Here is a 14,586-nt window from a genome sequence, read left to right as displayed (position 1 = left end):
TCGTTATCGTAATTACGGCCCGTAAATCTGATGGTCAGATCAGATGGCAAGTTGGAAATAGGCAATCGACTATTGGTTACTGTCTGATGACGGAAGATATTTATGATAAGTTCAGATCAGTTGAGATAAGTTGAGCCATTGGCGAGTAAGACTGTAGTAACACAAGGACTGGCCATAAACGCACCATTTTGAAAATGGGATATGTAGTTGTGAAGGAGAGCACGGAGCGAAGAATGGCCAGTCCAAATTTGAACGCTCAACAAATAACAAATATAGCCGCGGGAGTCGAGAAAGAACACGGCAAATGGCCAAGCAATAAGTGGGAATACAGTGAGCTTCTAAATGTAATGACGAGAGAAATTAGGAAGAAGAAGCAACACGTTTGTTGGAAAACAAAAATGAAGTAAAAAAAGCTGGTGGAACAGCGTGATACCCGAAGCGATCGATGAACGACAGAAAGCATTACGAGAACATAAGCAGGCATAGAAAGTGCAGTTGCCACAGGTTGAAGTAGACAGAAAATTAGAAGTATACCGGGAGAAAAAAAATCTATTGTTATAATACTGGTTCAAGCAAAGTTCAAAGGTGAAAGTGAACGTTGGTTGTCGGAAATACGTGAGAAAAAGAAGGCCGCGCCTAGAATATTTTTAAAACACACAAACTTATTAAGCAGGAAGTCTGGAACAGAACAACATGTCCTAGACTAAGATAAAAAAACATGGAAGGGGATGCGACATTAAATTACATCCGAAAAATAACGACCGAATCATTCCAAGGCAATGATGAAGTAGTTTTAAAGAAGAAGAGCGTTAACGAGAACCAGAGAAACTTCTAAAGCGCACAGCCATAGGGTTAGGCGAGGTTCCCGTTAGGCTGATTAGCGAACTAGGATCAAAAAGTAAGGAAGCTCTGTGGGAAGCAGTAGAAAAAGGCTTACAAGATAGGCGAATACCAGACAGCCGGAGACAAAGTAGAATGAATTTAATGTATAAAGATAAGGGAGAAAAGAATTGAATTCACCCATATAGACCGTTGACCATTATATCGGCAATATACACGTTAGCAATACAGGTAATTAAATTACAAGTGCAAACATGGGCAGAGAATGGTATGGGAGAACTTCAGAACGGGTTCAGAATAGGCGTCTGGATGATAACTTATTTGTTCTTATTCAGTGTATTGAAATATCCAAAGAGAGGAGACTGTTTTATGTGGCTTTTTTAGATATTACCGGAGCGTATGACAACGTAGACCACAAAATTTTGTGGGATATTCTGGAAGGCATAGGCAACGACTTTATATAGCTTTTGACAGAGACCTACCTAGAAAATACAGTTTGCGTTGAATGGGGAGGGATGAGGAGCGAGAAGCAAGTTGATATCAACTAGGGACTGCTGTTTGTGATGTACATGGTAAGTATGAAAAGGCCGCTAGAGGGAAGCAATTTTGGGTTTTATCTCTCATACAAACAGGCGGTTAAAATAGTAGAGCAGTAGCTTCCAGGTTCGTTTTATGCCGACGACATTGTGTTGCTAGCTAACAAGCGGAGTGTTATGCAACGCCTGGAGAATATATGTGCACATGAAGGTAAGAATTTAACATTTGAAATTTAGCGTTAGGAAATCAGCTTTTATGGTAAACAGTACTCAATGAAAACAGTGAACAGACAGTATCAATACAGGGCCAGGAAATACCTCGAGTAAAAGAACACAAATACCTCAGTATACACTTTAAAAAAATCCACGCTTAATCTCACGCTAAACTGTGAGTTTTAGCGTGACGCGCATGTAAATGAGGGGCGGACAAAGACAATTGCACACGGTAATAACAGGTGTACAATAATGAACAAGTACAAAGGGAAACAAAACAAGATTATACAATATTTATGCAATACTCCCAAAAAAGAAAACAGAACCTACATGCTAACGTGCATAGCACCCAAAGTACTTTTCGACTCACTGAAGAGGTCAAAATTATTGTTTACATAAGCTATATACATATTCGTATAGAGCTACCAATCCCTCCAAAATATTACACAGACGCACGCACGCACGCACGTGCACAGCACACACGCCAAAAGGAAACGGCGACGCGCTCACAGGAAGCGCCTGACAAAAAAAAAAGAAGAAAAAGGAAAAGTGTGGGGAACCGAGGTCGTTTGCGCTGTCGCATCTCCCTCTCCCAGAAGGAATGAAGAGGTTCTTGGAAAGCAGGGACGGGCGATTCTCTCTGTCAGCATCAGCTCCCACCAGCGAGGACGGGGCGAGAAAGCGAAGCGGGACTTTCCTTGCTGTCTATTTTTTCTTCGTCACGCTCAACGCCGGCTGCCCGCAGGGGCGCAGGCGAGTTCCCGCCAAATGGCGCGGGGGCGCAAGCAGTTGCGTGAGTTGCCGCCAAATGCTAGCTCTGGATGCCAGCTCGTTCCGCGTCTCTTGGTAGACTAGTTGGTGCATTTCTGTTATCATGGACTGCGCATAGAAACGCAAACTACACAAAAGTGACATGGACAAAAACAGCGCAAGCCCTTTCCATGCAGTGGAGCCGCCGTATCTCGCCGTTCAAGATATGCGTACTCGTAAGTGGCATTTTAATTTCACGTTGTGTAATGCATGACTGTCTTTTTCATGTGAACAAAACTCGCTTTGTATTGCGTAAATGGTTTTGCAACGTATGATAAGCTCCTTGTCTTTCGGGCTTATTTTTTCTGACAGGAAAAAAAAAAAAAGAGGCTTTATATGAGAACGATCAAGCGTTCGAGAGTTGGGACAGGGAAATGTGAGACGTACTTTCATGTATATATTTCTAATATTATTTTTTCGTCTTGTATTTTCCTTAATTTTTCTCAAGGAAACACTGGAACGACACTGCTTAAATTGAAGCACAGTGTGCGAATGACCTGCTACGCTCGGAACTGTCGCCACCATTCGGGAAGAAATCAGGTAAGACGCTTGTCTGGTTGTCATTGCGGACAAGTCATAATTAATTAGAAGTTGCTTTCGTTCCTTCCCACAGATGAAAAAACAAAACTGTATATGCCTGTACGATATACGTCTGGTGCATTGCAGGTAAGAATGGATTGTGTGTGGCACATCTCCGCATGTGAACTAGAGTAGATCTAGGAACATCAGACAAGAAGCCGCGTATGTGAAACCCTGCGGATAGCCCATATGTAAGTTGTTCCTCAATTTTTCTGTTGTTGTATTTTCGTAGTTTACGTGTAATACTTTGTCACCGCGGTCTCGACGTTATGTATACCTATACATTTGTCTCGTGGCAGTCTGCGTGCTATTTTGTTTGTGCAACTGTGTTGTATTCATTTATCGCGCTGCCTGGATGTTTTTTTTTTTTTTAAATGATATTCTGAGCCAAGCCAGTAAATCTATCCTTCCTGTCCTCATGTTTCCTTGGGCGGCTCTAAAGTGTATCTTAGAGGAATATTTAGCTTCAGATTCCCGCATGGAACAGATGGTGATTGACATGCTGTGTTTTCTTTTTAGAGAAACTATGTATTCATGTTTATATTTGGCTGATTTTCATTTTGTCATTCATACAATACCGCAGCCATATATCGTTCTGTCATAGAACGTTGTTTCTAGATATATTTGTTTTATGTGGTTAAAACATTTAAAACGAGAGCGATCATATTTCTTATCCTGACCATTATTTTTTACAGACCACGATAACCACGTATTTGGATGTCTGGTTTAGCTCTACATGCGCTGGTTCGTGCAGGTGAACTTTTTTTCGAGATACGGAGGAACGGACATCGGTCATGCCGTGCGCACTCTTCTGCAGGGCATACTTACAAATGAAGCTGCACTGCAGTTCAGCTGGAAAGGGTCGCAGGGGAGGAAGCACGCCTTCGTGAAGCTCCCGGCCATCACGAATCTCATTCTAAGTAAGAAATATGGCATAACAATCAGCTTTCTTGTGCACGTTGCGAACATCGGTACCAACTGCATGCTTCGTTTTTTTTTCTTCATTCAAACAAGCTGCTGCCTATTGCATCTTGCTGCGTCCAGTATTAGCACTTTCTTTAATAAAATAATGCCGTAATAAGTGAGTTCTACTTGCGGCGTCCATATTTTGTCACTGCTTTTGAGAAGTTTGTTTTGCTTCACCATATAATATATGCTGTATATGCTGTTTCTGCTTTAACCCATGTATGCAAACTGTTTTCTGCAAAACATAGACCTATCATCGTTGCCATCATGTCAGCAAGTATATGTATCATGCCATAAACTTCCCCTCTTGCCTCTCCAGACATTTACCTATTCACCTCCTTGTGCCGCTTGGCGCTCCGGGCTCCGGCGCGTTCTTTGTCTCAGCGTTTCAACTTGGCTGTTTCATGCAGTGCTCACGGGAAGCAACAAGACGGATCGTGGTGTAAATAGCCGCACTACCAGTAGTGCGGCTACCAGCCGCACTACCGACACAGTAGCCACTGTGTATGCGTGTTTTGTTATGGTTCCGTGTTGAGTTCCCCCTATTGCTAACGACATATAAATTATCAACTATCCGGTACTTACACGATTTGTGTCGTCCAGCCACTCTTCCTGACATCTTCGATACTGATTTGCACGTCCCTAATATTACTTTGTTATCGTTTCTTTATCTGGCTTATGATCTTTTTTATTGTTTCATTTCTTCAAATGGAATGCGACTAACCAACTGAACTATAAAGCGGGGGCAGCTTTCTTATATGTGCCGCTTTATTGCAGCATCTGTGAGGAGCACCTTCCCAGACGCTTCACTGGCTTCAGTGGCTGGAGTCACGAAACGCTGGTTAGTCGGAGCAGCTGACAGGGATGGAGGCCGGAACGAGAGAAGGCGTCGTGACCCCGCTTCAAGCCCACCATGAACTAGCATTTGAAACTTTTGTGAACGTGTGGGTGTATACATATCCAAGACAAATACAAGAAATAAAGACCTGTATAAGAACATTTTGTCTGGCATTTATGTGGCATGAAAAGTACAAAAAAGCGTTGGCTTTCGTCTGGTACTTCTATGCCGGCCACCACACAAGCGTGATGCGTGATGCGCATGCTGTTGTAAGTGCATGATGCAAATGCTACGATTATTCGGGGCGTCAAAAGCAACGTCGGCTTTCAGCACCGGGCCGGTGCAATGCCGACCATTATTGTCGTCAGGGCCATGGCTGGCCCGCGTGTGGCATGCGCTCGGCTGCGTTGGCCAAATAGAATGGCCCTACGGCTGGCCGACTGACTACGTACCTAAAGCCTTGGTAGGCCCTCGTATGGGACGCCGTCGGCCAAGTCGGCCACAGTGGTCGGGCCTACATCGATTGCCGACGATCGGCCGACGTTAGGCCAATGTCAATCCCCAAAGCTGGGCCGCCCTCGGTTGCCGAGGTCGGGCCAACCGTTTTGCAGTCGGCCGGAGACGTCGGGCCGACTTTTTGCCGCGGTCTTTTTGTTGCTTGGGGAGGTCCTCCGAGGTATGTGGAAAGGTGTAATGGTTCCAGGACTTACTTTTGGAAATGCGGTTGTTTTCTTTAAATCAGGAGTACAATCAGGACTCGATGTGAACCAAAGGTCAGTGGGTCGCCTCGCATTGGGCGCTCACGGGAAGACTACAAATGAAGCTGTGCAGGGTGATATGGGCTGGACTAGTTTTGAGTGAGGGAAGCTCGCAGTATTTCTATTGGGTATGAAGAACGCCTGAGGAATATGGAAGAAAGTAAATGGGCTGGGAGAGTGTTCAGGTATCTGTACAGGAAAAATATTGATTCACAGTGGAGGAAAAGAACTAGGAAGCTTACCAGCAAGTATGTGGCCTGTAGGGTGGGTAACACAGCAACAAAGACGGTCAAGCGGAAAGTCGGAGAGGCTGAAATAATCTCATGGGTGGCGGCAATGGAAAGGAGACCTGCCATGAGTAACTACTTAAGAGGAAAGAACGAAATCAGGAAAGAAACAAGTTATGATAACTCAATGGGAAGCTCATTACTTTTCGAAGCGAGATCGGGATGCCTTAGAACTCGCACCTATAAAGCGAGATATAAGAAGGAACAAGAAGCATGTGCTTGCTGCGGTAAAGCTAGGGAAACTATGGAGCATGTTTTATTAGAATGTGAAGACGTCTACCCAGCGGTCGATTTAGGCACCACTGGCCTCCTTGAATCCCTTGGGTTCAGCGGGAGCAGTGGAAAAGTAAACATGTCCGCAGTAGGCATTAGTAAGAGGCGATTGGAGGTTTGGTGGAAGAAAAGTAGGGAAACGACAAAAAACAGAGACGTACAAAAGCACAGTTAGCAATAGGGGATCGGAAAATTTGGGTGTGGGAGTTCATAGTGTTTATTTTTATTTTTTTATTGTTTAACTGAGGTAGGACAATAGGCAGTATAATAGCAAGAGCTTGGTGGCGCAACCCACCGCCCCGTTCCAAAGGGGACGCTCATAACATCCATCCAGCTATCCGCAAACGCAAAACCCTATTTCTAAAGCTCTTCGCTTCTGCTTGTCCCAACGCTAACACCCGCAAAGCTCTTTGGGGCCCCTATTCTAATGGCGTTTTTCACTGGTCGATTCGGAGCAGGATTTCTTGCTCCGCGGCAACGAATCCGAATTTCACTGGTCGATCTGGAGCGGGTTCGCGCGTTCCACTGGTCGTTTCGGATCAACTCGCTCCGCGCCGGATCGCTCTCACTTGCTCCGCCGCCGATGCGCGGATTCGGGCGGAAATAGCTCGCGTCACTTCCGTCTTCAAGCGAAATCGGTACCCGGTTGGTACGCACCATAGAGGAAACTCTATGGTACGCACAAATTTGTGTTGCTTCGCAAAATGGCTGCGTTCGGTGCTGCTGCGGCGCTCGCGTTTAGCGATGAGAGCTCGGACGACAGCGATTGCGAAGTGAAGCAGGCGCTGTACGAAGCCTTCTATGCACGTTGTCCATGCACAATCCTTGCGGGCGCGACATGGAAATGACGGACTATGCGACTGCCACGGTAAAATTACACACGGGGGACGGCGAGTTTGGTTGCCGTGGAAACGTACAGAACGGAAGTCGGGCATGGTTTTAAGAACCGGTTCGTGCGACGCGTGCGACGTGTACGCAGACTTCCGGTGTGATCCGCCGCGGAGCGTTTTCGCGCTCCGCTGGCCGATACGGATTTGTGAAACCCGAGCGCTCGCTCGAGGATTTCGGCGGCCGCTCCAGATCGACCAGTGAAAAACGCCATAAAACTCTCTAATTCGGACAGCTTCGCGGCACCATCACCTACTATACGCGTAGTCCATGCCGATGGACGCGCCACTGGTGGTGGCCTTGCGCAGAACACACGGGAGAGGAGCCAGGCGCGCGCCGTAGTTTGTTGTGTCGTTGATAGTGCTTCTCTGCCTTATTAACGTTTTCAAAGCAAAATAGGCAACACCCTTCGCATGTGTGTGTGTGGGGGGGGGGGGGGGGGGGAGTGGGGCAAAGCTTCAAGGAATGTCAAAGAAGAATTGTTGCAGGGTGGGGGGGGGGGGGGGAGGCAGGGTGGTGGAGCGAATCGATCCTGAAATAGAGGCGTTAAAGTTCAAGCTAGAGCTGGCAAAGATGAGGTCGTCGCGTGCCTCGTCGGAGGAACCGGACAACAGGAATCAGCACACCGGAACGGCACGCTACGCGAAAGAGCTGATAGCAGCCCTTGCTCACATGCCCGCTAACGAGCCAATGATTCCCACCTGGTTCAAGAACGTGGACGCTCTTTTTGCGGCATTGAGTGTACCTGAGGAAATACAGGGCACGATTGTATTGCCTTTCTTAAAAGACAAGACGCGAATATTCATTGCCAATCAATGGGAGGCTGGTGTAATGCGTTACTCAGACCTAAAATCTAGAGTGTTGAAGGAACTGTTGGCGACTCCAAGTGAATACCGCAGAATGTTTCACGAAATCAAGAGAGAAGCAGACGAGTCTTGGAGCCAAGTTACGGCACACCTGGAGACAATGTTCAATAGCCGAGTTAGCCGCAAATTTCGAAGAAAGTCTGGACATTAGCAGGCAAGGAAATTACGGCGGTACTGCATCAGGAAATTATAATTGTAGGCCGCAAGCTAAACAAGCCGCCAGGTCGAGCTTCAGCCCTAATTCTGTGGTGTGTTTTAGATGTGGACAACGGGGTCACTTTAAAAGAGATTGTGACTCTTCACATAACACTACTTCCAAGAAAACAGAAGTTTTGCGCGTAGCTACCCAGAATGAGATGTCAGTTGAGAGCGCTGCCACATCACCGCGACACACCGCCTTTGGGAACAACCCACTGACGGTTGACCCGAGAATCGAGATATTAGTGGGAGACAAACCCTGCGTCGCGCGCATAGATTCAGGTGCAGATATCACAGCGATACGAGCGAATGAGGTATCGGCTGAGATTTTGGGTCAGAGCAGCGGCAGAATGAAGCTAACTGGTGCTTTTTGACAGGGTGTCACCGCACACCTAATTTATGTGCCTCTCGGTCTTCCGTGCTCGCCAGGTAGCACTACTCAGCGTGTGCCATTGCTTTGCGCAGTAAGTGATCAGTTAACTAACAGAGCGGCAGTTTTACTCACTCCGGGAGATTACGAATGCCTTCGTCACTGCCGGCAAGAGCTACTGCATGATCTGCAGGAAAGTGATTGGGGTATAGACTTTAAAGCAAAGGAATTCGGACCGGAACAGTATTCCCCGATGAGAGAGCAAGAACAGGTGACCGAATTCTCTACCCGTAACGCTAACGCCGTGCAGCGCGCATTTGAGGAACCATCGAGCAATGAGCGCCAGGCGACTAACACTGTGAGTGGGGCAAACACCTCATTAGAAAAAGGAGAGACAGAAGAGGGCACACAAGCATTCGAGCCGCGATCTACTAATCTCACGTCAGTTGAGGAGCAGCAGCAATCGGAAAGTCGGGATGTTGTAGGGGTGGATAATATAGGCGACAGCGAGTAACTTCGGCCAGTCACAGAAAGTTATTTCGCGGAAAAACAGAAAGAAGATGAGTCACTGGCTGATGCTTGGTGCCAGGCGAAAGAAGGGTCGCGCAGCATGGTAATCGGTGGTCCGTTGCTTAATCACAGGGAACAATTAGATGGGAAACAGTGTCTCCAGTTAACAGTACCAAAGGCGCGACGAGCCGAAGTGTTGGAGTTGGTGCACAAGAGTCATTGCGGTGGTCACTTCTCAGAAAGAGAAAAAAGCGCATTAAAGGGGCTTTCTTTTGGCCATCATTGGCGACTGATGTGAAGCGCCATTGTCAGAGTTGTCGTGGGTGTCAGGTTCATGCGCGTAAGCTAAAAACTGATCGGCTGCCTATAACGCCCCTGAACAGGCCGCAGACACCTTTGGGGTAATTTACCTTGACTGCATAGGCCCCCTTGAGCCAGCTTCGTCATGGGTTATAAGTATGCTTTAAGTGCAGTGGGACCAGGTGTACATGCTCCAGACCCTAATAAGGTGTGCGCTATCCAGCAGCTGGGACTGCTTAAGAGAACACATGAACTGAGGAGTGTCCTAGGGCTTCTCAACTACTATCGAGACTATGCACCTAATCATTCAAGACTCGTCTTGTCTCTGACAAGGCTGACAAACAAATGGGCTCCGAACACACTGCCGTGGAACTTGGAGGCACAGGTTGCGTTCGACTCGGTGAAAAAGGCCGTCGCGTCACTTCCTGGGTTGACAGAACCATACCCCGGCAAATGTTTTTGTTTAGTCACGGATGCATTGGAAATGGCAGTTGGCACTTGCCTCTCCCAAAAAGTAGGTGAAATCGAGCGCCCAGTTGCATTTCTCAGTAGGAAGTTGAGCTCGTCGGAAGGGATTATCAAAGTGCGTCTTGGCTAACGTGTGCAGTCCACCCAGAGACCAAAAAGCCGACTTCTCACCGTTACTGAGCCACGTATCCACCCTACTCGTGCGATGTGATAGGCTAATTCTCCTCTGAGACTTCAACACCAGGCATTCAGAGTGGGGATACAAGAGAGACAGGCGAAGGGCTCCAACCTTCTCAGGATGACACATACATGTGAACTCTTGCTGATCACGCTGCCAGGGGTCCCCACAAGAGCAGGCAACAGCGTGAATCGTGATAGCACACTTGACCTAACTTTTGTCGCTGACGACAGAGGAGTCACCTGGAGAAACCTGGACGAGACGCTAGGCAGTGACCATTATATTATGAATGTAACCTGTGACATGGCAGAAGTACGCCAATGCCTGGGGAAGACCAAAATCACTGATTGGAAAAAGTACAGAGAGAAATAGCAGACAGCCCATTTAACACCAACCTTTGCAGGACACTGGAGCACGTTCCTTAAAGGAATATACAATGCCACCACCAAAGAGTGTCAGACCACAGCGAAAACGCTGGTGGTGGGCAACCACCTGACACACCTCTGGGAGGCCCGCAGAAGTCTATCAAAGCGTTGGAAGCGACAAAGACAACCGTAAACTCCGACGCCGGATAGACCAACTGGCAGAAGAAGCCAACGCCTACACCAGAGAGCTCGATAACTACAACTGGCAAAGCTTTTGCGACTCCCTACGAGACACCCTGATCACCAAGAAGACTTGGGCTGTCCTCCATTGCATGCTTGACACATCCAGCACACGTACGCAAGCGAATAACGTCATCAGCAAACTCGTGGGAGAATACCCAGGCATGGAAGACGAGCTCCTCCAACTACCAAAGGACACTTACACCGGAGAAGCACAGACACCATCACCTAGCCCCAGAGACTATCACGGCCAAGATAGCGGAGATTTGGACGCCCCTATCAGCTGCGAAGCTCTATGCCGCAGCTGAGGTATTTCAGAAGAATACGGCACCGGGCCCCGATCGAATTACCAATGCGATGCTGAGAAACCTGAGCGACTCGGCCATCCAACAGCTAACCGATTTCTTTAATGACACGGTATGGAAACCCCACGACCGACTACTCTCGGAATGGAAAACAGCAAACGTTATTCTAATAGCGAAGCCAGGGAAACCGCGCGAACTAAGCCAACTACGACCCATCTTGCTCACCTCCTGTCTGGGCAAGCTTTTCAAACGAGTCGTCCTCACTAGACTTGAGAGACACATACAGCCAAACGACTTGCTTCCGGCCACAATGTTTCACTTCAGGAAAGGGGTATCGGCCCAAGACGTCTTCCTACTGCTAAAAGACGAAGTCCTGAATCCCCCATCGGGAAGTCCAGACAGGATCTCGCTTCCACTAGACATTAAAAAATATTTGACACCATCTCGCAGTCAACGATTCTTGAGGGGCTTGAAGATGTGGTTATAGAATATATTGCTACGTGCAATACTTCTTGAGCAACCGCACCGTTCATATTGGAATAGCTACGACACGCTGACTCCCATACCCTGAGAAGGCACCCCTCAAGGCTCTACATTATCAGCGCTCCTATTCAACATCGGCCTACGCAAATTGGAACTACAACTGGAGCACCGAGATCTCGGGTGTGCTATATAGGTGGATGACATCACGCTATGGGCAACTTCAGGCTCGTACAGCGACCGGCAAGACATCCTCCAAAGCGCCATTGACACGGTCCAGACCTTCACAAAAGAAGCAGGCACGAAATGCGCCTCGGCCAAGTAGGCATACCTATACCCAAGAATACACAAGCGAACAGAGCAGCGACCCTACAACTCTTACTCGATGTGGAACCCATAAAGAAGACAGCAAACATGCGGGTTCTCAGTATGCACGTACAAGAAACAGGCAGCGTCTACATCACGCTCTCTAAACTCAAACGCACGGTAAGCAGTATCACTGGACTTATTAACACAATTGCGCGGCAAAGAGGGAATGACGGAGGCGGAAACCTTGAGATTCGTGTAAATCTTCGTCATTAGCCGCATCACTTACGCACTGCCCTTTAAAGCCACGCGCCGCAGCGAGACCGACCAGGTGGACAAATTGATTCGAATCGCCTGTAGGGCGGCGCTCGGCCTTCCGGCGAGCACTTGCATAGAGTGCCCCCGGGAGCTAGGGCTGATGAGCACATATGAAGAGCTCGCCGCTGCCACGATCATCACCCAGCGAGAGCACCTTAACGCGACGCCCCAGGGACGTTATTTCTTAAGACGCCTGCACTACCCCCTGGCGCCACACTTGTGCGGGGATGAGACTCAACTGACACTACTCGCTCTGCGAACCCGGCTACATGCGAATCCCATTCCACGCAACATGCACCCGACATATCACGCAAGAGCAAGATAAGCCTGGGCGACCGCTTTGCCACAAAGGCGGGCCCACCCGGACACGTATTTCGCGTACGCAAGTCTGTACCCCCGCACAACAACACGGACTCCCGCTTTCGTGGCGGTCGCTACAAGTAAGGCACGCCAGGTCGCGGGTGCGTCCTTGCACACCTATCTAGTGCAGCGGCGGAGGCCGGGGTCATCGCCATAGCCGTACGAGCCGCCTATGAAAAGGGCCTATCGGCTCACGTACTAACGGACTCTCAAGACACACGCCGGCTGTACCTGCGCGTACATTTGCCGGCCAGCGTCGTGCGCATCGTGGGACCAGGACTCACACAACACCATGGGATGACCTGGTGCACGGCATGCGCTGGAGGGAACGGCAACGAAAGGGTGGACCACCTAGGGCGAGATATGGCAGGCCGAGCCGCGGATCACTCCGCTGTAATGGACCCACACCCGGCACGCGACGAGAGATACTGGAGATGCAAAGAGTCGGCCGACGAATAAAGGCTCATCCCCATCTCAAGCTTAACAAGGCGCAGACAAGGGCCTGGCGCCGACTACAGGCGAACGCCTTTCCTCAATTGCACAAGCTACACAAGATGTATCCCGACAGGCACTGGTGCGAAGACACACCGACCCTCCATCACATCACATACGAATGTCCGACGCGCCTGGCACACGTCGTCTCGCCGTTAATGACGGATTCACTCGCTAATTGTTCGTGCGAGGCGCGACTCATCGAACTGGACTTGGGAAGCCAGCTGGCAACCCTGAACCAGGCCCGACGAGCCGCAGAAGACAGTGGCGCCCTGGAATAGGGGCTCCACTCATGTACACCACTCAGATTCATGATTCAGTAAAGTTCTTCCATTATGCAAAAAAGAGGTGAGGCGTGCAGACAGGACACAAGAGTAGAGAAGTGGGCAACGCGAACGCCAGCATAATGCATAATGAATCCTTACCAACTAGCTCAGCTTTCTGTCGTTCTAAGCTTCTTCTTCCACGCCGGAGGCTTACCCTGGCGTGCTGGACGCGTGCGACGGTTAATTAATCTGGCTGGCTCTCAGCCGAGGAGGGGGGGGGGGAAGGGGGGCTGTCGTTGAAGCTGTCAGCACTTTGCTCAGGGGAACAACATGATACTTCCGTGCTAAGAGAGGTACAGGGTTTACGTTCATATCTGTGGCCGTTATCCCCGTTAGCTTCCCCCTCCTCGTCGCGCGAAGTAGTTTCCGTGGCCTCTGTCGGAGAAGGAGAAATATTGTCAGGGTGTGCGTTACTTTCTTCACTTTTAGAATCATAATGGGATGAAATTGTTTCACTCGTAGTGTCATAGCACTCTTCGAAATTAGTTCAAGATGCTACGTCAGGAGCGGTGACAGGCTGTTCACCTGCGAATGGGCAGCCAACATAGTGAGCTAATCTTGCGTAGGAATAATCTATGTACGGGGTGCATTGATTATTGTCAGCACTGGTTTGTATTCGCACTAAATTTGAAGCATTCTAGACTTCCATCACTAACTATGAAGCAGTTCTGACCTATTTTCTGTTTTACATGAAAGGCCCTGTGTAGTTTGTCGTACATGTCCTATATGATTGCCCTTTAACTGAGTCACCTGCTTCTATTGAGGGGTACTTAGCGCATCTCCATTTATCAACATAATTTTGCATTCGGTGCTGTTCACTCTGTATTCTGCGGCGAGTTTGAGTTCTCAACGACGGGCTTCTCTCCCAAGGAACTGCCTCTTTTGTAGACTGAGATCTGTCCTAACTTTTGATTTGAGGAAGCTTTGCCGTTGGAGAACTTTGCGAATTCTAATTACTCAAGTCCCGTCTAGTACGAGGTTGTCTACCACGTAAAAAAATGACAGGTGAAACTCCAGTTGTGGCGTGCAGTGTGAATCGATACAGGACAAAATACTCACGAACAGCCTGTTTCCCAGGTTTGTCTTCCAGTTGTGGGACCTGTACAGCTTCATTTACTACTTTATTAAAGCGCTCAATGAAGCCATTGGAATATGGATAGTAATTCGGTGACCTACAGTGCTGGATGCCCCTTTCCCTCAATAACTGTTTGAACTGTTTAGAAATGAACTGAGGGCCATGAGCAGTAACAATTTCCTTTGGAAATGCTTCCCTGCTGAAGAGAGCTGTGAGAAAATCAATGATATCTTGAGATGGAACATACTAAATAAAACATACTGCTGGCAAGCGCAAATAATAGTCCATAATAACAGTTATTGCGTAAGTTGGATTGGGTATAATATTTAAGGGCCCAACAATATCCATGCCTAACGTTTGGAAGGGGCGATCTGGCGAGGGAACGGGTTGTAGAGGCGCGTAGGCGGGCTTTGCCGACTTATCAGTTGTTTGGCATATGAG

At 48.4% G+C, this 14,586-nt stretch overlaps 1 long non-coding RNA gene across 2 annotated transcripts; it reads left to right on the top strand.

Annotated features, from left to right (window-relative positions):
• The first annotated feature begins 715 nt into the window (after positions 1-715).
• On the top strand, positions 716-4,943 carry LOC126522344 (uncharacterized). 2 transcript variants are annotated; one of them, XR_008610485.2, is made up of 5 exons: positions 725-2,575; positions 2,848-2,939; positions 3,013-3,169; positions 3,674-3,898; positions 4,722-4,943. It is a non-coding gene; the product is annotated as an uncharacterized lncRNA (long non-coding RNA). The 2 variants fall into 2 exon arrangements; XR_008610484.2 differs by having other exon boundaries at positions 716-2,575; positions 3,013-3,898.
• The last annotated feature ends 9,643 nt before the right edge of the window (positions 4,944-14,586 follow it).

This window comes from Dermacentor andersoni, chromosome 6 (genome assembly GCF_023375885.2).
Source record: "Dermacentor andersoni chromosome 6, qqDerAnde1_hic_scaffold, whole genome shotgun sequence".
In the NCBI taxonomy this organism is placed as follows: domain Eukaryota; kingdom Metazoa; phylum Arthropoda; class Arachnida; order Ixodida; family Ixodidae; genus Dermacentor; species Dermacentor andersoni.
This window is presented reverse-complemented; position numbering and strand designations above follow the sequence as displayed.